The sequence below is a fragment of the Lissotriton helveticus genome, chromosome 7, assembly GCF_964261635.1.
Source record: "Lissotriton helveticus chromosome 7, aLisHel1.1, whole genome shotgun sequence".
NCBI classification, from domain to species: Eukaryota; Metazoa; Chordata; class Amphibia; order Caudata; family Salamandridae; genus Lissotriton; species Lissotriton helveticus.
In genome coordinates, this window is record NC_136068.1 from 1,006,337,551 (window position 1) to 1,006,361,767 (window position 24,217).

General features: G+C 48.3%; 1 long non-coding RNA gene across 1 annotated transcript in view; it reads right to left on the bottom strand.

Annotated features, from left to right (window-relative positions):
• Window positions 1-24,217, bottom strand: part of LOC144767182 (uncharacterized) — a 269,664-nt gene that overhangs the window by 14,234 nt on the left and 231,213 nt on the right. Inside the window, exon 2 of the long non-coding RNA XR_013598092.1 lies at window positions 23,656-23,952. This is a non-coding gene — a long non-coding RNA (uncharacterized LOC144767182). The remainder of the gene's footprint in view (window positions 1-23,655; window positions 23,953-24,217) is intronic.

Consider the following 24,217-nt stretch of genomic DNA (forward strand, 5'->3'; position numbering starts at 1 on the left):
TCCTGCCTTCCAGTCTCCAGCGCCTGCCTCTTTATTTGGTAACCGTGAGTTGGGTGAGAGGCGGCTAACGCCGGGCAAACCTTGAAAAGGGGTAATCGACCTGATCTGCCTGACCCTTTTTCTACAACTCTTATTGCTGAACTCGAAACAGAATTTCAGAAAGATGCTGAAAACTTGGCTCTTTAGCAATGGGATTGACTGCCCGGCTCTTCTACTCTGCTGTCTTCCGCGTTAGCCCTGGGACACCTCTTCCACCTCTTCTGCGGTAGCTGTGCGCTCTATAAATGCCCTTTATTATTATTATTATTATATATTACTACACAGCTGGTGGCCTTCTGCCTCGTCTCGCTACTGGGCCCCCCTGCGTTAGTTTGCTGGTGAGCATGGACCTGCAAGTTGTGGGGGACCTCTTGCGCTGCCGCTAACGGCGGGGTCGTCTGAAGTGGGGCAGGGGCAATCTGCTGCATTGTGGCGCAGCGGGGACCTACCCCCTGCCTCCCGGAATACCTGGCGGTGGATCGTTGTTCAACTCTTGGGCTGTGGTGGGGAACCCGCGAACACGCACTGGAGGGCCCGGACTGGGGCCTAACCCTCGCTTCCCCCTCCTATTGGCCCAGGGGACTTGAAAGCCAGTCTTTCCTCTTGAGGTGCTCTGGGCGTATTAGCCCATTTCGTGGCTCAGATCCGGACTCCTCTGTGGGACCCCTCTCCCGCCTCCTCCCCTGCTTTGGCCTTTGATGCGACACTGGGACCAACCCCTGGTCTGCTGCTTTGTGCTCCAAGAGACTTTGATCCTAAAGGGGGGGTGACCTCGCTGGAGTGGTGCCCCCCTCACTCCTTGCCCCTCGGGATACTGGACTTATAGCCTTATCAAATCCTGGTCGTGGAGCGGCGGCGCCCTCCCAGGCTGCTGTCTCCCTCCGACGGAGTCACCGTGGGGTGTGGACCCTGAGATAACATGCACTGCACCAAAGCTGGAAAGGAGACACCTGCTACTTCATCCAGAGATGCTACAGTCCCAGCCATGTGGCTGAAATCGGGCTCCTCTGCCTCGGTCCCTCCTGACTTCCTCCCCTGGGAAATCAGCTTCGAATCCTCTCACACAGGCCTTTCCTACAGGAATTAAAGGCAGAGATTGGCTCACTCAAGTCAGACTTTAAAGCTTGCCTCCACGACCTGAGGCGAGATGCGGTGGAAATCGGTGGCAGGGTTTATGACTTTGAATCCTACGTGCAGCCAGGAACAAGGCAGATCTGACCAACAATGGCCACCGCTTTCAGATCTTCCAGGATCTCTCCGCGGTGACACTTCGACGCCTCAGGGACTTTAACCAAGTCACTGATCTTTACATGGGAAGACAAACGCAGATCGCTTCGATCATTGCAGGAGGCCATGCAACTGCTCCACATCGCGACGGACTCTCACCCCACCAGCCTGGGCCAGTGTCATACATGGCCCAGATACTCTATACGTCCAGAGTGGACAGCTGTTCCGCGCTCAAGGCACAAGTCCGGGGCAAGGGAAAATCAACTCTCCAGGCTAAGCAGGACATCATACAGCACCTACGCTCCATGGATGGCACTCAGTCTCCCACTCACTCTCCTTCGACCTTGGTGGCATCCCTCCTACACACACCTTAATTACGGAGGTAACTCATTGGCGTGTACTGGCCGACCTCGGACACCTGCCCTGGGGGCCTCCTCACTACCACACGCAGACGAGAGATATACACAGCACCATGCCCTTCTCTGACGGATCAGGCGTCTGAGCAGGGTGGACCTCTGATTGGGTGAGGTTGTGTTTCCTCTCCTGTGTTGACGGCCGGCTTCGGGGACCGGAAGTAGAGACCTAAATAGAAGATTTCCTCGCCCCCCCCCCCCCCATTCAAGGTGTCCCTATGAGGAGTGACTTCCTCAGAATGGACCTAGGTTTCACCAATGGACCATTCCAGGTCTTGAATGACTCTCTATGGCCCTCTTGTACTTGTTGCACTTGTTATTGTTGTCTTACTCTTTTCTTCTCCCTCTATATTGACCCATGGGGCCCCGGGGTTTGATGGTCACTATAACCCTCTCTTTGATACTTTTCCTCACCATGGGGGGGTGTTCTATTGCATGCTGGGATCAAGTGCACTGCGTCCCTTCTCCCACTCTGACATTTGCGGGCTGCAGGGCTTTCCATTGTTGGATAGGGATTTGCGCACTGCACATCGCCATGCTCCACACAAATAATCTTGGCACAGACTAAACGTCTCTCACTCAATGTGAAAGGTCTCAATGCCCCCAACAAGTGTAGACAGGTCTGGCGATATCTCTTGTTGCAAGTTCCGGATATTATCTTTCTGCAAGAAACACACCTCTTACACTCTGACACACACTGTTTGGCACATTCCAATTACCCCGCTCAATATTGGGTGTCCTCTACAACAAGAACGGCAGGGTTGGCCATTGCCTGCAAGGGGGGTCTTAACTTACAAGGGGCACAAGTGACATGGGATAGGGAGGACGCTATCTTAAAATTCACTCCAAAATCAACAGACCCCTTACCTTGATCAATATTTACGCCCCTAACGAATTGCAGGATTTATACCTTAGACACCTCCTTAAGGAAACAAGAAGGCGAGCGGTTGATCATTGGGGGGATCTCAACTTGGTATGGGATCCTGAGATTGATCGCAGCGCAACTTCCTTTCAGGGCGAGGGGCGACGTTGGCAGCATTGAAGGGGAACATCACTGCTTTGGGCTTGGTAGATGCTTGGCTTTACAAGTACCCTGATGCACAAGACGACACCTTTTTCTCACATGTCTACTGCTTGTATTCACGTATGGACTATTTCATTTTATCACACTCCCTTATCTGGTCCCTTGAATTGGCAAGCATTTCTGACATATCTATATCGGACTATGCACTCCATGAAATGACTCTGATGGACATTGGGAGGGTTTCCCGCTCTGCACCACTTTGGCGCCTCCTTCGCTCATATCCTATGTGATCCATTTAATATTGCAGGGATCCGGCAAGAAATCCAGGCCTTCTTTGGGGCTAATGCCCTCTCCGACACTAATGGGCATACCTTGTGGGATGCCTTCAAGGCGGCAATCCGTGGCACTATCACTTCAATCATAATCGCCTGTACCCGGGAGGCCCGGCTGTTGGAAACTGGACTAACTAGGGACATTAAGGCCCTGGAGTGCTTGGACCACGCCTCCCCCTCGAGGCAGCATAAGAAGCAGTTAGCTTTACTGTACGGCCAATTACGGGCAATGAGGGTGAACACAGAGGAGCATTCACTTCTCACATTGAAACAAAAATATTACGAAGGAGGGAACAAGATCGGCTTCCTTTTGGCCCGCTGAATCTGCACCCAAATTTCTCGAGCCCATATCTCAAAGGTCAAAAATGAAGATGGTACGTGGGCCACCTCTGAAACCTACAAACAGCGGGCATTCCACAGATTCTATTCCGCCCTCTATAGCCAAGGGGATACGTACCTAGGTGAGGTGAGTCCCTTCCTTGCTTCATGCCCATGGCCACTCCTGGATGTGGTCCATACAAACAGTTTGGAATCCCCGTTTACACTAGATGAGGTGTGCCGGGCGCTGAAAGTTCTGCTGATGGTCAAGACTTCGGGCCCAGATGATCTCGCGGTGTCCTTCTACTGCCTATTTCTGCCTTCTTAATCTTTTTAATTCTTTCACCGAGAAGACTAGCCTGACGCCTACGATGTCTACGACCGAGATAGTTTTAATACCTAAGCCAGGGAAGAACCAGTCGCTCTGTGCATCATACCGCACCATCTTTATCCTCAACACGGATGACAAGATCTATACCAAGCTCCTGGGACATTGTTTGGAACCTTACCTACCCGGCCTGGTTGACCTCGACCAGGTTGAGTTCATTTGCCAATGACAGGAAGCGGATAACATGTGGCGCCTGGCCCACTTGGTAGAAAAGGTCCAATAACGGGAAATCCCAGCGTGCCTCCTCTCCCTGGAGTCGAGAAAGCTTTTGACAGGGTTGACTGGTCCTTTCTCAGAGCTATTCTGCTGAAGATCGGGCTCAGACTTAACATGATATCCCGGATAATGGCATCCTATGATGCCCTCACCGTGCAAATCCGGGTCAATGGTCTTCTTTCCACCCCGGTACACATCTGCAGGGGCACCCAACAAGGATGCCCCCTCTCCCCCCTACTTTTTGCCCTCGCAGTGGAACCCCTGGTGATAGCCATCCATCAGGCATCTCATATTAAGGGTATCCCCTTCGGCGGTGACGACCACAATGTCGAGCTATTCGCGGATGACCTTCTGCTTACCTTGACCAACCTCAGAGATTCCTTCCATGCATTGATTTTGCTTTTCATACGTTCAAACAAATCTCGGGCCTCAAGATTAACACTGCCAAATCACAGCCATTGAATTTAACACTTTCGCCACAGGAGGTTTTACAGCTGCAGTCACTCGCCCCATTCCAATGGGCGACCCACTTGATTCGGTGCTTGGGTCTCAACGCGATATCTATGTTGGCTACGTGGTCTCAAGCTAACTGGCAGGACTGCTGTTGCTCTGTCTGGGGAGATCTGAGGTGGTGGAAGTCACTCCCTATGTCGTGGCTTGGTGGACTTAACGCAGTAAAGATGTTGATATTGCCGAAAGTGCTCTATCGTTTTCAAACCCTTCTCACGCCCATTCCCCAAACTGCTATCACAGGACTTCAAAGGGACATCAACTCCTTTATTTGGGTAAAGGCCATCCACGGGTCTCCAATTAAATGCTCATGCTACCATGAGATCGGGGGACTTGCCTGCCCCATTCTGCTTGTATACTATTTGGTGGCGCACCTCAGCTATATCTCGGAATTGGTGGTTTGCAGAAGCAAAAAAGCGGTGGTTCCATATGGACAGGGCTGTGGCATGCAGACCTCTCTGGGACCTCTCCTGGTTGCTTGAAAAAGCAGAGACCACGCAGTGCCTACATCGCTACCCCTATAAAAACTGTCTTGGATATATGGGACAAACTTGCTGTCACTAGGGGCCTCACTTCCTTCTCCTCCCCTAATACTCTATTGTCTCGGAACCCCGATTTTTCCCCGACCTTGCAACCATGGGCGTCCGCAGGGGGGGGCAAGGAGGGGCGCTTGCCCCCCCCTGGAGCACCTCTCCTTGCCCCCCTCTGCACACGCCCATATGCACAAATGCTTCCCGGAGGAAGGCCTGACGCTGGGGCTCGTCCTCTGCAAAAGGCCTCAGCTCCCTCTAAGCACAAGAGCAGCCCCACCCCGCCCATTATCATTCTGTGTGGGGCTGATTGCCACATACAGAATGACAATGGGTCAGTCTGGGCTGGCACAGCATGTGGTGGCCTCCTGGGGCCCCAGGGCTGGGCAGGGCATTCTGTCACATGGAAGTGCAAAAACGCCCATGCTGCTGCTAGGTTAGAATCCAGTTAGCTAAAGGAAGGCGGTGAAAGAAGTTGAAAGGAAAGGATTATAGTTATAGTATAGCAGCCATGGTTGCTGCTTTTTTATTTTATGCAACTAACAACGATTGACAAAGCCAATAATTCTGGCTTGTTGTAGGTGTAACGTTACTTGTTCTAAGTGTAACGTTACTTGTTGTATTATATATCTGGATGCAATTACAGAAGCAACAAAAATACCAGTCGCGCGGCACATTATATTAAGCACAGAATTTTAGCTTATGTGTTTTAAGCCACGCATTTTATTACATCAAACACCCTTTTGGAGAGACCCCCTTAGTTTTTTCATCCCACTTAAAGCTCTGGAAACAACGCCATGTCACAGTTGCCCCACGCCAAGGCACTGTGCATCATGCATGACTCATGCCTTCCACTTTTTCAGATTGCCTATGTGCAGGGGCATGGTGAACCCTTCTCCAGCCCACCCATTGCTTTAGGAACTACAGCGAGGGTGGTGTTCTTAGTGGCTCTCATAATTATTGTGAAAGGGTGAGTGAGTAAGTAACTGAAGGGATGGGTGGATGGGTGGATGGATGGCTGGATACATGAGTGAAATGCTGGATGGAAGGATGAGTGAAAGGGTGGATGACGAGCGAGTGAATGGGTGGATGGATGAATGAAATAATGGATGGATTGATGAATTGACAAGTGAAAGGGTGGATTGATGAATTGGTAAGTGAAAGGGTGAATGGATGGACGGATGAGTGAAAGGGTGGATGTAAGGCTGGATGAGAGAGTGAAATGGCGGGTAGATGGACAAAAGGATGGATAGATGAGTGAAGGAGTGAAAGGGTGGATGGATGAGTGAAAGGATGGATGAATGATAGGTTCAATGGATGGATTCATGAGTGGATGAGTAGATGGATGGATGGGTGGGTGGATGGAACGATGGATGGCTAAGTGAAAGGGGAATCAAAAGAGCAAGGGGGATGGGTAAATGGATGACTGAACGGGTGAATGGCTGGATGGATGAGTTAATGCATGGATGGGTGGAAGAGTGGATGGATGAGTGTACGGATGGATAGGGTGAAAGGGTGGATGGATGGATGACGGATGAGTAAAAGGATGGATTGAGGGATGGATGAGTAAAATGATGGATGGAAGGAAACGTCATGCATAGGTTTGTAAATGGATGAATATGGACATGGATGGGCACACAGATGGAAGGACAGAATGAATGGTGAAAGACTGAATGATGGATGAAAGTATGATGACACATTGTAGCCCCAGTATCTTAAGATACATTTCCTATACATTGACTTTACCATTTATATGAGTGATTGTCTCTATATAATATGTGTGTGTTGTAACGCACTCCAACACTCTGCCCCACATACTTGGGATGAGTAGCACTATAGAAGAAATTAAATACACATGAGAGAGGGTCTATGTGAAGATGAGGGGCGCCATTGGATGGTGGTAGCAAAGGCCAGACTGGCTGGACCGGGCATCAGGCGTTTTCTCTGGGAGCAGGAAAGGTGGGGGCGGTTTTGTTACCACAAAAAGACCTGCACATTTGCTTAAAGCTGCGCGTATACTGACAAACCATGAAGTGCACAATTGTCTCAACCTAATATAAACTTATTTTCACTTGTACTTTAGTGGTTGTCTATTTACTTACTTATATACTATTGCGCAACCTTCTCTGATGTGTCTGTAAACCTTACGTTTTTTCCTGAATTTTGTCCTCCTATCCTGAATTTTTGTCCCGAATTTGGACCCTTTGTCCTGAATTTTTACACTCACTATCCTGAATTTGCACCCATGCCAGCTGATCACCCTAGGCATCCTGGCGACCCCTCCAGGTGCTGGTGGTTTGGGGGGGCGGTGATCCTCGGTGTTCAGATGTAAGCAGGGGGCTACCAATGACAGAGGTGACAAGTGCAGGCGCCCTGCAACCCACTCATCACCACCACATGAAGGAAGAATAGAACCCGATCAGCTCGTCGACCCAACTTCATGAAAAAAACTTTCAGACCCCATGGAAAGGCAGCAGCATTTGCTGTCTGCGAGTCTGTCAAAGAAGATTTGTACAATAAACTCATTTGAAAGGGAAACTGCATTAAATGTCTGCCCCATCACGGTCACCACTCAGCGTCTTCAATCCCTTGTTCACCCCTCTTTTAAACCTCACGTCAACTTGTCTCCCTCAAATTTCAGGAGGGGGGGCTAATTCATCCAGCCAAAGCCATGTGCAGAGTGGAGATGCAGGGGATCTAAGTAGGGGTGAAAACATAAGAAAGCCTCATTACCAAGTAAATGGTGTTTTAAAGACCTTTGTGAAGTACTCAGGTGCGGCTGTGTGTGTGTGGTGTGCCGGGAAGCTGTCTCAGCCAGGCACACACATTCTTATAACATTCACACCCTTCAGAATGACAAATCACCACTTCTAGATGCCTCGTCATAGGGTGGCAGTGGTAAGATGTGCACAGCAGGGGGAAAGGGTTGGCCAGTGCAGGTGACGCTTTTCTTTTGTTTAGGAATTTCTGCTGTCATCATAGCCCAGGATTTGCTGTCTCTGCACTTGTATAGATGTGTATTCCATACAAGTGCACAGGCAGCACACCCTGGGCTATGACACCAGCAGGAATTACTTTACAAAGGAAAAGTGTCACCTACACTGCCATCCCTTTCCCCTGCTGTCTGTGCACTTGTATGGAATACACATCCACGGCGCTGCTCACCAAGTAAATGGTGAACAGGGCCATGGATCTGTCTCTTTTTGCATCCAAGGGCACCGACGAAGAAGCAGAGAAGGCCCAGGCTAGGAGAATCCAGGAGACATTTGACCCACACCTATCTAGGAAGTGAGACCTTCGGGAGGGGCTGGATGCCAGGACAACAGTGCTGCTGATCAGCCCGACTCCACTGAATAGTATCAGAAGAGCAGGCAGCAGTTTTAAAGTAAGTTGCAGTAACTTTAATGCATTCTACAGCATCACCAGCATTACCTACTGGCTGCATATCTAGGTTACGGTGTTTTAGACTTACATGCATGGAAACGTCAAGGAGGACAGTCCCCTCCGAATATGCAAATGTAGTGTAAGCTTGTAGGGGCATATTTACAAGCCCCTTGGGCCACTTTTGCGTCACTTTTCCCATGTTAAAAGTGACGCAAAAGTGGCACAAGGGGCTTGTAAATCTGCCCTGTAGCATTCAGCTTTTGGGATGCTTGTGGGGTAATTTTAGGGTTCAGGGTGGGTATGGGTTTTGGGGTGGCAGGGATAACTTTAGGGTTCAAGGTGGGTATGAGTTTTGGGGTGCCAGGGGTTATTTTAGGGTTCAGGGTGGATATGGGTTTTGGGGTGCCAGGGGTAATGTTAGGGTTCAGGGCAGGTATGAGTTTGGGGGGGGGCAGGGGTAATTTTAGGGTTCAGGGTGTGTATGGGTTTTGGTGTACCAAGGGGGTAATTTTAGGGTTTAGGGTGGGTAAGGGTTTTGGGTTGCAAGGGGGGACATTTTAGGGTTCAGGGTGGGTATGGGTTTTGGGGTGCCCAGGGGACAATTTTAGGGGTCAGGGCGGTTATGGGTTTTGGGGTGCCAGGGGGCTAATTTTAGGGATCAGGGAATGTATGAGTTTTAAGGGGCCAGGAGGGTAATATTAGGGTTATTATGTGTGCTCTAATTTTTGTCCAGTTTCAAAAGCAGAATTCACCACTTTTTTCTCTCAACTTGGCCTGAGAATTACCGATCCTGATTGTCTGCCATTTTAGCCCCGCCCCTATTGATTAACATTAGCCACGCCCCTTAGTTTGCCAGGTTTGCCCCCCCTGGAAAAATTTCTGCGGATGCCCATGCTTGCAACCCCACTCCTTCCCAGACTGGGGTCAAGGGGAATGTCGCACAATCAGTGACCTCTTTGAAGGGGAAGCCTTTAATACTTTGATCAATGGACGCTGGACTACCATCTCCCTGCCATGTCATGATGTCAGTATTTTCAGCTCAGACATTGGCTGCTTACACCCACTAATACCTAAGGGGACACGCTCCAGCTCACCTCCTTTGAGACACTTGTCCACTCCTTTGATTGCTCGTGGGGGCTTATCTCATGTACATACCAGGTCCTGCAGCACTCCAATCCTATGCCCCTTCACCCTTACCAAGCGCAGTAACACTCAGACATCCCGGATGACTTCCTCCTGGAACAGTGGGAACAGCTCTGGCGCAACATCCCTAGAATATATAGAAGCGTCTCTCAGCGCGAAACAGTTTACAAAGTTATGACCTGCTGGTATTATACCCAAATACCCAAGTCCGATTGCAGAGAATGTTCCCCCGCTGTGTTGGCGATGCAACTCCGTCATGGGCTCCTTCATCTATATCTGGTGGTCCTGCCCACTTGTTACCCTTTTTTGGAAGGAATTGCTGAGTCACATCAAAGACAAGGTAGGGTTCCCCATACCGAGTACGCGGCGAGTAACCATCTTAGGGATCCGGCCCCAATCTCACAAGGCTATGACGTACACTGACTGGCGCCTGTTCTTGCACATGCAGGGGGGCAGCAAAACAAACTATCGCCTTACAATGGAAAAAGGCCAGGACCCCACCTACCCTGCTATGGTTCACCCGCTTATGGCACGCTATTGCAATGGAGCTTCTAACTTGTCGTATTACGCACTCTGAAACCAAATGTATGCATTTATGGCAACCACTACTAGATAATCTCTCCAAACTGGAACATTGCCGCTCCACTCCACCCCGCCTTCGCGCTCTGCAGCTCTTTGATGATATTCTTCTGTCGTTCGGGACTGAGTACCCATAATGAACCGGCCCACCTTAGCATAAGCAAGGGACCCTCTACTTCACTCCTTCCCCCCTAATACCACTTGCATAACCTCTCGGGCCCCTTTTCACACACTCGTCATGTCCCCCCTCGAACATGGCTAGACGCTAAGCAAAGACCTTCATGGGCCCCATTCCCTCCCCCCTTCCCTTCTCTCTTTTTACTTAGTTATGGTGTTTTATGTGACATACATGGAATCCTACCTGTAGATGGCAGCCCATTTCCCATCGTGGGTGATGTAGCCACTTTACATACCATTTGCTGAGCTATGGTCTACATGCCCCATGTTATCTGTCCAGAAGCAACAGATCCCTATTCGCTATGTCACAGTGGGGGCTATCGAGATTGCCACAAATTTAATGGTGACATGTAGCAAGCCAAAATAACAATATCGAGAGCAAAATGTTGCACTACGCAATTGCACGATGACCCCCTTTCTTTTTTTATTCGCTAATGTTTCATTGATCTACACACATTATTACCCTTTGAAATATGGAGCACCTGCCGAAACTCAATGCACGCTGCTACATGCCTATAACCACTGCCCTGTGATAAGAACAATCAGGTCACTGTGGGCAACCAGAAGTGTATTGACAGGATCCGCCAAGTTATGAATATACTGTACTATTGATAAAAAATGTATATGTGTAATTACAATCATTTGAAAACAATAAACCTGATTTGAAACAGAAAAGGTGCCATGGCCTTTCAGAGTTTCTCCAGTGTCCAAGATCACCTGTTACTTTGAACGACGTTGTTATTTTGTTATTATCGATGCGATATTTGTCATTGTTCAGACTCGTGCTTACAGTAGGTGCTGCCTGAGGCCAGCTGTGCCCTTTAAGTGAAATTGAGGAGGGCTGCTGAAGGGCAGCTTACAAACCGAGCAGCTGGCTTAGGTCAGGGGACTTTCTCTAAATCCTCTTTCAATAAATATCTTCTGTTCCACCAGCCTACACTTGGAGTCTTCATCATAACAATTGTTGGTTTAATCAGGTAGAACTATTGTGGGCACTGTTGGCATTATTCTGGTTCTCCCTGGCAACATAGATGCCATCATAGCCATAATGTGCGCTTTGTTAGTGGCATTTCAAGTATCCCAGGTGTTCGAGGGCCCAGTCAGGACATATTGTGGCTTTCTAGTCAACTTATAAAACGAATGAAATACTTTGAAACGAAAAAACATTCCTAACATAATATTGGACAATCCATGATATTTTGTGGGATTCTTGGCAGCAGCATTCTGGCTGTGCCTGGTACAATAGTGGTTCACCGATGACTAATCTGTGCATTCTTTGTGACATTAAGTACATCCCTGGCATCAGTTTGGCGCGTCCTTGACTACTTTTGGCCATTCTTGACAACATTCTTGCGATCTCTGGCATAATGATTGTGCGTCCTCGACTTATCACCTACAAAATATTCTGTGTATCGATGGCCACATTCTTGACATGTTGTGGGTGTGTGTCTGTCTCTTACATATTGATGGCCCTGGCACCAGTGTGCCCATCGTTGGCCTGATGTGGCTATTCTTTGCCTCATTCTGGTTACTATCCCCAACACCGTGGTGATACAAGCCGGTCAGTAGGATGCATGTCCCTGGTGCAATGATAAAACATGGGCGTTAAAGGCAGAATCAGTCCATGTGTCCAATAGTATGAGTACTGGTGACGGGACACACTTTTTTCACGACCAATGAAAAGACTCTGATGTAAGCATGTGATTATTTGTTCCTCTTTCTTTGTATGATGCAGACTGAAATTATTGATGTGCAATTTTTCCAAAACATTGTACAGATGTTGAATGAAATAACGCCGTGATGATCAATTGACTTGTTTCCTCTTGAGGTAACTATAAAATACCAGCACAAACAGAAAACAGAAGTTACCTTTTTCTTTGTATAAATGTTTTTTTCCCTTCTTTTTATTTTTGTGACATTTGCGTGCAGTAACCCATGCAAAAGCTTGTCAAGACCAGATCTTTTGCCGTTGGCAAGACTTGTTTTTAATGGAAATAGACTTTGGTTTTAGCAGTACCTGAATGATCCAGCCCATCTTCCCCGGCGAAGGTGTAGAGCAGGTCATCATTCTCTGAGACAGTGACAGTTGTGACGGGTGGATTCAAGACTGGAAGTTTGGGTCATTTGCCTTTCCCAGCTCAATACTCGCCCAGTTTACACCCTCCGCCAAACTGCATTCGACTTCTGATGGCAACGAGTCTAGCTCTCCCCATCCCACCTTCCTTGGTCTCTCTCCTGGTTTGTCCTCCCCCACCTCCTTTATCTCTCTCCACCTCTTAATCCTGATGTCCAGCTGGTATGTCACAGGCTCCATGCAGTCTGCACCGCTCTCCCCTAACTTTTGCTTGGCCGGTTTCGAGATAACAGGGAGATCCCTAGAGATCAGATCCCCCACGCCTTCAATCATTAGACCAGCATCCCCTGCCCCGCGCACAGCCAGTCACACGGCCAGTCACACGGCCTGTCCTGAAAAAGGCAGACTTGACCTTAGGAAATGTAACAACAACACCGAGATACACTAGAAATAACACGTCGTTATTTTCCCTCTGAATTGTATTCCTCTTATCGACCTCAGAAAGATGAAAGGCTGCGCGGAACCGAAAGGATATGAACCATTGACCTGCACAGTAGACACAAATCTCTGCAGTGGTCGCTCAACTCACTGAGTTACCATACTGACTTGGTACTGTATGAATTCAGTGCTGACGCTCTGGATGTTTTTTGCACATTTGGGTTGTGGAATGTCTGTGTTTACATCTTACTAATTCCACAGACTTGGTGGAGCCTGAGAGCCGAGGCCTCACCTGTGAGTCAGGCAAACTCTGCACAGTCATACACACTTTCCTAAGCAGCAATAGTTTCCTTGATTGTGTAATCACTGCTGCAGTGGCCAATCAGAATTTGAATCTGTTGAGTAATTCCACCGAAAGGCCTCTGTGCAACATTTTAAAGAAATAGAACAGGGAACCCTCTTTGCTGCACCGTGATATGAAAGTAGGGTCCATTTCTACTGGTCAAGCTAGTTCCAAGAACTGTGTACAGCGCAGGACAGGGCCAAGTGGCGTGGCCTGCAGCATCCGGCGTCAAGATTACTACATTGCTCTCAACTCAAGCCCTCCTGCGACTCCCTGCTCTATGTCATGTCTTTGGCGACAATGGAGCAGCGCGTGCACTGGGGCAATATTACTTATACTGGACCCGAATTCTCAAAACCATTTGAGTAATTTGTCTACCGAGGTTCAATGTAGGGGCACAAGTGTAAATTTACATTTGAGAATCTAAAAATGTAGATATAAATCTGGGAGATTCACTCACACCTACTTGTCCATGTGAGTAAAGCGTATACCACAGGTGGGAGGTGGGTTTTCTAGAGCAGGAACTCTCAAAGAGCATGGGGTGTCGGTATTCAAGAACTTTTCCATAATCCTTTGTAACTATAATTATGTTAGGATGACTCCAGAGACCCAGTCATTGTGGACATGGGGGTTGGGGAAAGACACACAGTTGATGGACAGAATGCAGAACAAATCAAAACATTCATCCCCACTCAAGAGATCTGGGTTACGTCCATCAATCTTTTGCTCGCCATGCCACCCCAGTTTGGACCCAGCCATATGCACATCAGTCTTGCCCTTGTGCCTCATAGGGACAGTCCAGGCCGAACTGCCAAGCCAGGTCCTCCCTGGACCGGAAACAAGCATCCTAGGACCAATTTAGGGGTTTCACCCTTCATCAGCCTGGCTAGCTTGAATCCAGTTGCACAGTGAGCCCGGGACCCATGTCTGGGCATACCTGGCGCACTTAGGGCAAGAAAGCAAAAGATAGACAGGAGTTGGGACCACCCACAAATGCATGGGTGTGTTTGGGGGAGTGTGTGTTCCTTGACAAACACATTTTGAAATGTATTTGCGCTACTGCCTTAAATTTATGTTTGCGTAAATGCACATTATGTGTATTTGTAAATGCAAAGATGGGTTGACTTGGAATTCACAACGCAATGCCTGCGACTGTCTAATCTTTCTGAGACTACTGCATCTTTCTGGGTGTATTGCTGCACTCACTTGTAAATACCGGAGCCAGTTGAAAAAGCATTCTAAACGTTGAAGGAAACATTAAGGAGTACATTTATATTTTCTTCTGTGAATCAGGCTATGAGTATTTTTTACTATACACAAGTTTCTCCGCCTCAGCAGACCACCTGCCCACACTACAAACTGCTGCTCTCAAGGAAGAGGCGGTTGAAGGCAGTACTTTTCTGTTGTAATTTGTAAACAAGCATTTACAATGCAACGGACTCGCCTTTGCAAAAGTTAGAGCTATTTGCATTGTAAATGACAACATTTTTATTTATGTGTTTTTGAAAACAGATAAATAAATGGCATTGGTATTTACAATGCCAGTAGCTTAATACTGCAAATGCGAGAATGTATTGTGCACGGAGAGGGACAGTAAGGTGGCATTTGCGCTGAGAGGGGCAGTGAGGAAGTATTGTGTGTTGAGGGGGGCAGTGAGGAGGTATTATGCGTTGAGGGTTCAGTGAAGAGGTACTGTGCGTTGAGGGAGCAGTAAGGAGGTATTGCACACTGAGGGGGGCAGTGAGGAGGTGTGGTGCCAGCACCTTTAAATCACAAAACTCTGAAGAAAGTTATTATTACTTGTGTCACCCAAAAGGTGCATCGCTGCTTGACCTGCTAACAATACCAGCACTGGAGTCCTCTTTCACTTTCCACCACTGCTGTGGATTCACATTACGTTCCTGCTTACCTAGTTTGTTGTCTCACCAGTTTAAGAAATGGGAACGCGTCTCTCTGTAGGCCATGATCAGCGGTCCTCAGCTGTCCTTGCACCTCCTGATATGCTGGGGTGCTGTGTGGTAGGTGTGCTACAGCGCAGTAGCTTCAGTGTGTGATCTTAGGCAGCTCTTGCTGCGCCGCAGCGCCCAGTAAGGCACCTGACAGAATCGTTCCCCCCCTGAGGTACTCACCCGACCGGACATCAGAGGCAGCAGCAGGACGAGCCCCCACATCTTGCGGGGCCAGGGGCGCATGTTAGGGTCGCGGGGGTACTGCATGCACTCATAGAGTGCGTGGCTGACTCCTGTGACTCGAAAAGAATCTTGGTGCGCAGATATAGGGGCACAAGCACCCTCACACATCCTGCATCCTCAAAGTACCACCGAGTTCTTAAAACTATGCATTGAGATGGCTCAGTTGTAACATCTTCTGTCAACTTTTGTGCACATTCGCCAAAAGGGCAAACACGTTTTTTTATACCTTAATCAACTTGTTCTGTCATAGCTTTTGCTAAACTTTATTGTTGGGGAAGCTGTCCGCCCCAGTAAATTAGGAGAAAAAAACGAAACAAATGGCTAAAAGCAAAATTCGTTTAAAAAAGCACACATTGTTGTAATAGTCCCCGGCACTGAAGGGAACTACTTTGTTTGCCAATGTGCTCCTTGTGAAAGGGTGATACCTTCACTCGCAATTATGTTAGCTGCATCTCTGCCCCATGCTGTATGTTGCTGTGGGCAGAAGTAAAACGTGTATGACCCAATAAGAGTCCAATATATATATATATATATATATATATATACACTACTATTATAAAGAGAGAGCTGAAACCTTTGAGGCGGGTAAGCTCAAGAAGTACAGCACCAATCACAACACCCAATACAGCATTGGAAAGGAAAGTTGTAGCAGAAAGACATGTATGTTGCTGTGGGCAGAAGTAAAACGTGTATGACCCAATAAGAGTCCAATATATATATATAATATATATATGCAAAAACTCCTCCAATGATGAAAGGAAAGAGGCCACACGGGGAAATAACTTTGGAGGTCCTTTAATAAAACAGCTATCAGGCACGATGCATTTCGGCTCTGTCCGCCTTCCTCAGGTGCCGCTGTTGTAGCAGGATGCTGCCCCACCCATGTTGAAATCAGTCCTGCATCCCTCCTATTGGTTGGGGCACTCAGGGCTCTTGGTCATGTGGTCGCCCTTCCCGAAGTACCGTTGTAAACACTACATCTCCCAGAGTTCTTTGTATCTGGGTGGAAGATGCACGGAGCTGGGTAAGTTGAAAACAGTCCCTGTAAACTGGTGCTATGCAGGACAAACACGGGTGGCTGAATGGAAATGTCCTGGTTGCCGTGAAAGTTTAAAGCGCCTCCTCGGGTCCCCTAACATTCCAGCCTCGAAAAATAGGTGTCACTGGGCTGCAGGTTTCAATTACAGTGAACAAAACCCCTCGTGAAGTCACAAGCTGCACCTGGCAGCAGCCCTTGCTTTTCCTACCCGTCGAGGCGGGCCGGAGCAGTTCCAATACCTCGGAGAAAAAGAAGCGCTGCAAACGCAGATGCCAGCAACGCTCCGGCCAACTTGCGGAATGGGGCCTCTTGACACGCTTCTGGCTAGCGTGAACAAATGCAAAAACTCCTCCAATGATGAAAGGAAAGAGGCCACACGGGGAAATAACTTTGGAGGTCCTTTAATAAAACAGCTGTCAGGCACGATGCATTTCGGCTCTGTCCGCCTTCCTCAGGTGCCGCTGTTGTAGCAGGATGCTGCCCCACCCATGTTGAAATCAGTCATGCATCCCTCCTATTGGTTGGGGCACTCAGGGCTCTTGGTCATGTGGTCGCCCTTCCCGAAGTACCGTTGTAAACACTACATCTCCCAGAGTTCTTTGTATCTGGGTGGAAGATGCGCGGAGCTGGGTAAGTTGAAAACAGTCCCTGTAAACTGGTGCTATGCAGGACAAACACGGGTGGCTGAATGGAAATGTCCTGGTTGCCGTGAAAGTTTAAAGCGCCTCCTCGGGTCCCCTAACATTCCAGCCTCGAAAAATAGGTGTCACTGGGCTGCAAGTTTCAATTACAGTGAACAAAACCCCTCGTGAAGTCACAAGCTGCACCTGGAAAAAGGGCAAACACGTTTTTATACCTTAATCAACTTGTTCTGTCATAGCTTTTGCTAAACTTTATTGTTGGGGAAGCTGTCCGCCCCAGTAAATTAGGAGAAAAAAAAAGAAAACAAATGGCTGAAAGCAAAATTCGTTTAAAAAAGCACACATTGTTATAATAGTCCCCGGCACTGAAGGGAACTACTTTGTTTGCCAATGTGCTCCTTGTGAAAGGGTGATACCTTCACTCGCAATTATGTTCGCTGCGTCTCTGCCCCATGCTGTATGTTGCTGTGGGCAGAAGTAAAACGTGTATGACCCAATAAGAGTCCAATATATATATATATATATATATATATTACGCTCCATGGGGTTGTCCAAGTAGCGGGTAGCACCCGAGTCTGCGTGCGCCTTCCCCAAAGCGTTAGTTTATATTATATATAATTATTATAAATATAAATTATATAATATAATATAAAAAAAAATATTAAAAAAAATAAAAATAATAAAAAATACTACTATTATAAAGAGAGAGCTGAAACCTTTGAGGCGGGTAAGCTCAAGAAGTACAGCACCAATCACAACACCCAATACAGCATTGGAAAGGGCAGTTGTAGCAGAAAGACATAGGCTATACAGATGCCCACCATATACATTTGAAAGGTAAAATAACCTTACCAGCAAAGTAGTCCCTTGTGGGCGTGGGCCGGCGCGGCATTACGACAAAAAAAAAGCCTTCCTTGAGGGCGTCTGGAAACCAAACGTGTGCGTTGGGCTGGGGGCGTGTGCTGGGGGCGTGGCCAGTGGGCGTGGCAATCAGCAAGGGGTGTGGCCAATGGGCGCAACAATCGACCGGCAGCAATCGCGCAAAAATAAGCGTGCCTTGACGGCGTGTGGAAACCAAACGTGTGCGTTGTGCTGGGGGCGTGGCCAAGGCCAATGGGCGCGGCAATTGCGTGGGAGCAAGGGGCGTGGCCAATGGGCACTGCAATCGACTGGCAGCAATCGCGCCGCATTCCTACATCATGGTGCCAATAGCGCACCTAGGCGTACGCGTTCCTTGGGCGTCTGCGTTCAGCTGGAGGCATGGTAAATAACCGTTCGCTTGTGAGCATGACCCTTGTGCTGGGGGCATTTCACACATACTGTGTGCGAATGCACACACGTTTCGGAGTTCCAGTCACTCCTTCTTCACGGGCCCGTGAAGGAGTGACTGGAACACTCACACCTACCATGCATGCCTATCATGAAGAACTTTTAAGAGCAAGGTGGAATGCTTAGGAAACATATAAATAAAAGGGGACAATAATTATTAGCAACACGACTTCTTTGTGCACGCGAAACCTTAGGTGCATGTCGCGTTTACATCACTAATGCACACAAACTGCTTTCCCCCTGAAAAGCCAATCATGCTTCCCAAAGCAGGGGTGCGGAGCCTCTTGGGTGCAGTAGGAGGTTGGGCATGGAGGTATTCAGGCCCGGTTCTAGCGGACAGGAGCCTTGGCCCTCGCAGTGAGGGCTTGAAGGCAGGTCCGCAAGGGTGTCTCTGTGTGTGTGTGTGCGCGCCCGGGCTGAGACAGCGATTATCACAGCCGCACCCGAGTACTTCACAGGTCTTTAAAAGACCATTTACATAATTAACAAGGCTTTGTTTATTTTTTCACCCCTTCATTTTCACGTGGCGCAAGGTGACACATCCTTTCTTTGACATGGGTAAGCTTTGCCTACTGTTCTGCTGCGTGGATATTTCGTTTTCTATGCAGCGCAGGAGAAAATAAGTTTGGTTATTCCTATTTACCTTTCCTGACCCCTGCAGCTGCTTACCACATCAGGCTGCCTGTGACACAAAGTTTAACTAATGAAGTAGTAGGTAAGAGAATGTGTTACTATTTGTTTTTCTTTAAAACATCTGCACAGGCTCAGCACCACACATACTTCATGTGCACTTCATTTAAACAGTTTTTATCATTATCATGGCTGATGCCGGACAACAAGACAATACAAAATGCCCAGATAATGCTGGTGAATAATGATCCTACTGTAGAGCAATCATTTGTCTGTTAGTAGTTTTTAAATTCAGATGAACTGTATTTTATGTGGAAGCTCAGTGGGTTACTGCCTTTGTCATAGAGATCCTTGTGTTACTTGCAGTTCTGAAGTTACAATCCTAATATAGGACAGTGACCAATGAATTGTTACCAAAGAGCTGCATACAAACATGAATGGTACAGTTAGAACTTTGCTTTTTTTGTTTTTTTGATATAGTTAGAACTTTCTTTGCCTTTCATTATTCTAAGGTTGCTAAAATGAGTATGTTTGGGCAGATATACATTTTTATCATTTAAGCTGACCCCCATGGAATACTTTTTAAATCCTAAGTTGTGTTTCCCCAGACCAAACCCTTTTAAAATATACTGCCCACCAGTATGGATGACATGTGATTCCTACACCTTGTAATTCTTATTGGTTAATGTGACATTCCCTGTAGACTGATTTACATACTGTATGATTCAATGTCTCTGTTTAATGTGTGCGTGGTGTAAAGTACTGACACACACTACACTGATATGAGTAGTGCTATACAACAAATAAAATGCATATGAGAGAGTGGCCTCGTAGAGATGAGAGCACTGGAGGAGGGTGGCAGTGAAGGAATCAGAGGAGGAGGAAGTGGGAGGGGCTATGGAGCGATGAGGTGCACTGTTGGAGGGTGGCAGTGAGAGAATCCGAGGAAGAGGTCATGGGGTGGAGGGGGAAGCTAGGGAGAGATGAGGGGCACTGGTAGAGGGTGGTAGTCAGGGAGTCTGAGGAGGAGGTCATGGGGGAGGGACTACAGAGAGATGAGGGGCACTGGTAGAGGGTGGTAGTCAGGGAGTCTGAGGAGGAGGTCATGAGGGGGAGGGGCTACAGAGAGATGAGGGGTACTGGTTGAGGGATGCAGTGAGGGAATCCGAGGAAGAGGTCATGGGGTGGAGGGGGGTGCTAGGGAGAGATGAGGGGCACTGTTGGAGGGTGGTAGTGAGGGAGTCTGAGGAGGAGATCATGTGGGGGAGGGGCTACAGAGAGATGAGGGGCACTGGTGGAGGGTGGCAATGAGGGAATCTGAGGAGGAGGTCATAAGGGGAGGGGTTATGGGGAGATGAGGGGCACTTGTGGCACGTGGCGTGGCAGTGAGGGAATCTCAGCCTGGGATGACTCCTGGTGGCCGACCACACTGGGAACAGCACCGACACCCACCGACCATGCACGCAACCTAGGATTCATCCTCGTCTCCTCCCTCTCCATGTCTAAACAGGTCAACGCCATCTCCTCCTCCTGCTACAACACCCTCCGCATGCTCCGCAGGATCTACAAGTGAACCCCGACCGAAACAAGAAGAACGGTGACATAGGCCCTCGTCAGCAGCAGACTGGACTACGGCAACGCACTCTACACAGGAATCCCTACGACGACTACAACGCATCCAAAACGCCTCCGCCCGACTGATCGTCAATGTCCCCCGGCACAGCCACATCACCCCCCACCTGAGAGACCTACACTGGCTCCCCGTCGACAAGAGGATCAACTTCAAGCTCCTCACCCACGCACACAAAGCACTCCACAACGCCGGACCAGCCTACCTAAACAGCAGACTCAACTTTTACACCCGACCCGCCAGCTCCGCTCCGCCAGCCTCGCCCTCGCCGATGTCCCCCGCATCCAACGAACAAGCTCCGGTGGCAGATCCTTCTCCTACCTCGCCGCCAAGACCTGGACATCCTCCCTACCCACCTACGGCAGACCCACGACCTACTCGCCTTCAGAAGACTCCTCAAGACCTGGCTCTTCGAGCAGTAGCGGCACCCCCCCCCCCTCATCGCCTTGAGTGTCCTTTACAAGTACTCTGATTGATTGATTGATTGAATACTTCCAAACTGGAGCCTGACATCTGCTGTTAAGGAGCCTCACCTGCTAAATGTGGAAGTGAAGGCTCGGGTGTTTTATGGACGCAGGGGGCGTGGTGCAAGAATATTTTGGTGTGCCTCTATCTGCAGAACAATGCAGCCAGGCTAGCTGGAGGGAAAGATCTAAAAGCAAGTCCGCGTGTCGGAATGAGACACGGACAGTGATTGCAGTGGGGGAGGGGGGTAAAAACAAGGTAGGTGAGGGCGTGCTGTCAAGTTGCTGCGCTGTACCTTTAAAAACCTAAGGCGTGCCGGGGGAAACAACTGCATGCCGCCTGGGCTCCCGCGGAGCAATGCGTGAACCTCTGCTTATCTAGGTTGGCATTCTCTGTGTGTACACACTACCTGCATGGATGCTGCCCCCCCCTCCCCCGTGAGCCCGGGCTATGGTTACTACATGCGGACCATGCTTCCCTCACAGTGATCATCAGGTTTCTTAATCAGTAGCAGCACCGAAGCTGTCTGCTCACCCACCACCCGAGGGGACTCTGGGGCCTCGTGCTACAAACACAGGCAGACCCCAAGATCCCGCCCCGTATCACAGGTCCAGTTCACACTGAACTCCCAGGCCCAAGGAACGGCCCAGTTTCGTCTGTACCAGGAAGAGGATCGTGCATCGTAAACCCTTTGAGAATCCCGGAAAGCTGCAACTCGCCGTGGCCCTGTTGAGCTCAATGCACACCCGCAGAACGCGACAGCCTGTTGGACTGCGAGATCGCAAGGAGCTTTTTTTTTGTGGGACCGTGGAGTAGCCGTAGTTCAAAGGACTGAGGGAAAATAAAGCTTGTGGTACAGCGTGTGTAAATCAAGTGACAACACGAGGGGAAGCACAACATGTAGCCTGCGGACGTTTATTGTAACAGCATGAGATGGAGTCGTGCTATGACACAGCCTTTTGTCTCTAAGCTCGTCCTTTTCAAACTGGGCGCCCTGACTTCCTGCTGGGGTAAAAGGTTCCTTAACTTCTTTATGGGGCCATCTGGAACCATAAAGAAGATAAGAAACCGTTTACTTCAGCAGTAAGTCAAGGAACCCAATCTGAAAAGGACGGGGCTTAAAGAGAAAGATTAACGTCACTAGGACCTCTTCTCCAATGGCTGGCCACTGTTTAGGAGGCCAGCCAATGGAGAAGAGGGGCAGGGCTTAACCTTGTTAGTGATATTCTCTCTATCTCATTAAATCTCGCCAGCAAGACTGCGCAAGCGCAGCCATCGCAGGCTGAGACCTAAAAAAGACCTAAAAAACAGATGAGTTGACTGCACCTAGCAAGACAGAAACCTATCACATAAAAAGTGAGTACTGAAATAAGGAAGGTGGCAAAGAGGTAACTCCCTTATTAATGGTGGTGCTGTCTTGCAAAGTGAAGTCACCATCTAATAAGTAAGTATTGAGATAAGGTAGGAGGCGAGGAGGTGACGGCACCATCAAGGGTGGTGTTGTCCCACAAAGTGACGGCGCCAATGACATGTGAGCAATGGGATAATGATGGGGATGAGGAGATATTTACTGTCAAGGGTGTTCTCACTGGAAATGGGGGCTTCCTCTACATGTGGCCAATGCAGTGTTAGTCAGGTTAGTGTTAATACTCATGTCTTTAAAACACATTGTTATCTTTGTTTCTGTCTACGTCTCATTTGTAGTGCGTTTGTGCATGTCTGAGCCTTGAGGGAGATTGACTGAAAAGCCCACCTCTTTACAGTTTTAGTGGCTGAAATGAGATTTTTATTGGGCCAATGACCAAGTTTGCAGACGGCATAGAACGGTGAATATTAGATAAACTATCCTGCATATAAGAATAATCTGTTATTTATCTAACTTTCACCCAAATAACATTTTTATATTCAATTCAGTTGACCCACACTCAAAAATATTATACTGCCTGGACAATTCTGTTACAATGCTTTGTTCAGGTTTTGTTTTACCTCTTTATAAGTCTGCATCACATGCCACCCTCCTGTAGCAAGCCAAGATTGTTTACCTTCAGTACCCCATGGCATTTTGTGAGCTCGCAGTAGTATTTGGTTCCTGAAGCTCCTAGAAAAACAGGCAATGCTTGACACAAGGATTGCATAGTTGCCAATGACGTCCACATGCTAAGAAAGGTATCATAAAGCTAAGAGACCTAACAAGCACCCTATGTAACCGCTTAAGCCAAGACTACACAGAGCGCTAATCATTTCCTATTTCTCATTCATGTGCTAAACACAAATATGGTAATTTTCTGCAAACAAGAGAGGGTTCTCACTTTTAACTCCTCAATGGGAATCAGTAACATGAATTATTTCACTAAGAGCAACTCTTGGTCGGCCTTGGTCCTGATTTTTGTCATACTCTGCAAATGTGTCTTTGACTACCTGGACCATCGAAGTGGCTCTTCAAAGTTTCTTTCATTTGAAGCATTTGACACTGGTTTGCAGATAAGTGAAATCATCCACATGACACAATCATAATCGCTACATAACAAACCATGCCCATGCATTCTTAGCTGTGAATGCTTTCAGTATATTAACAGGGTCCAGCAACCTCTTACCTTGGATGCACAGTCTGCGTCATCATTATTGAATGCTATACATGTGAAAGAAACTCCTGAAAATGCAGAGCCTGAGCTGCCCTCCAGCCGTGAGCTGGGTTTCCCTCTAGAATTGGCCCTGGACTCCGAATAGACAGCTCCTGTTTTCACCTGTTACCATTTGGGTTCTGGGGGACACATCCTGCATGTTGGGCCATAATGCCAACGTAGACATATGCTCCCCGTTCCATAGGAGGTCATCGTGGATGTAGTCCCTTGTGTAAATGATTCCGAATGTACTGATGCAATGGTCAAGCCCTACAAAAAAGTTTAAAAAGTCAGACACCATAGACAGCAGTGAGACTCCAATTCTGAAGTGATGACAACAGGTAGAAACATTCACGGTAGAGAACACAAGGCAAGCAGCTCGTGTTAAATAACCAGGCTGTGGCAGGCAAGCCCCACCTACTCACAGCCCAAAGTGAGACAACGCCACCAGGAAGTCCATCTCCACTAGCACTGGCCAGCAAGTGACACCACACATGAAGCACACCTGAGACAGACAAGTGGGCCCTTCCAAGAT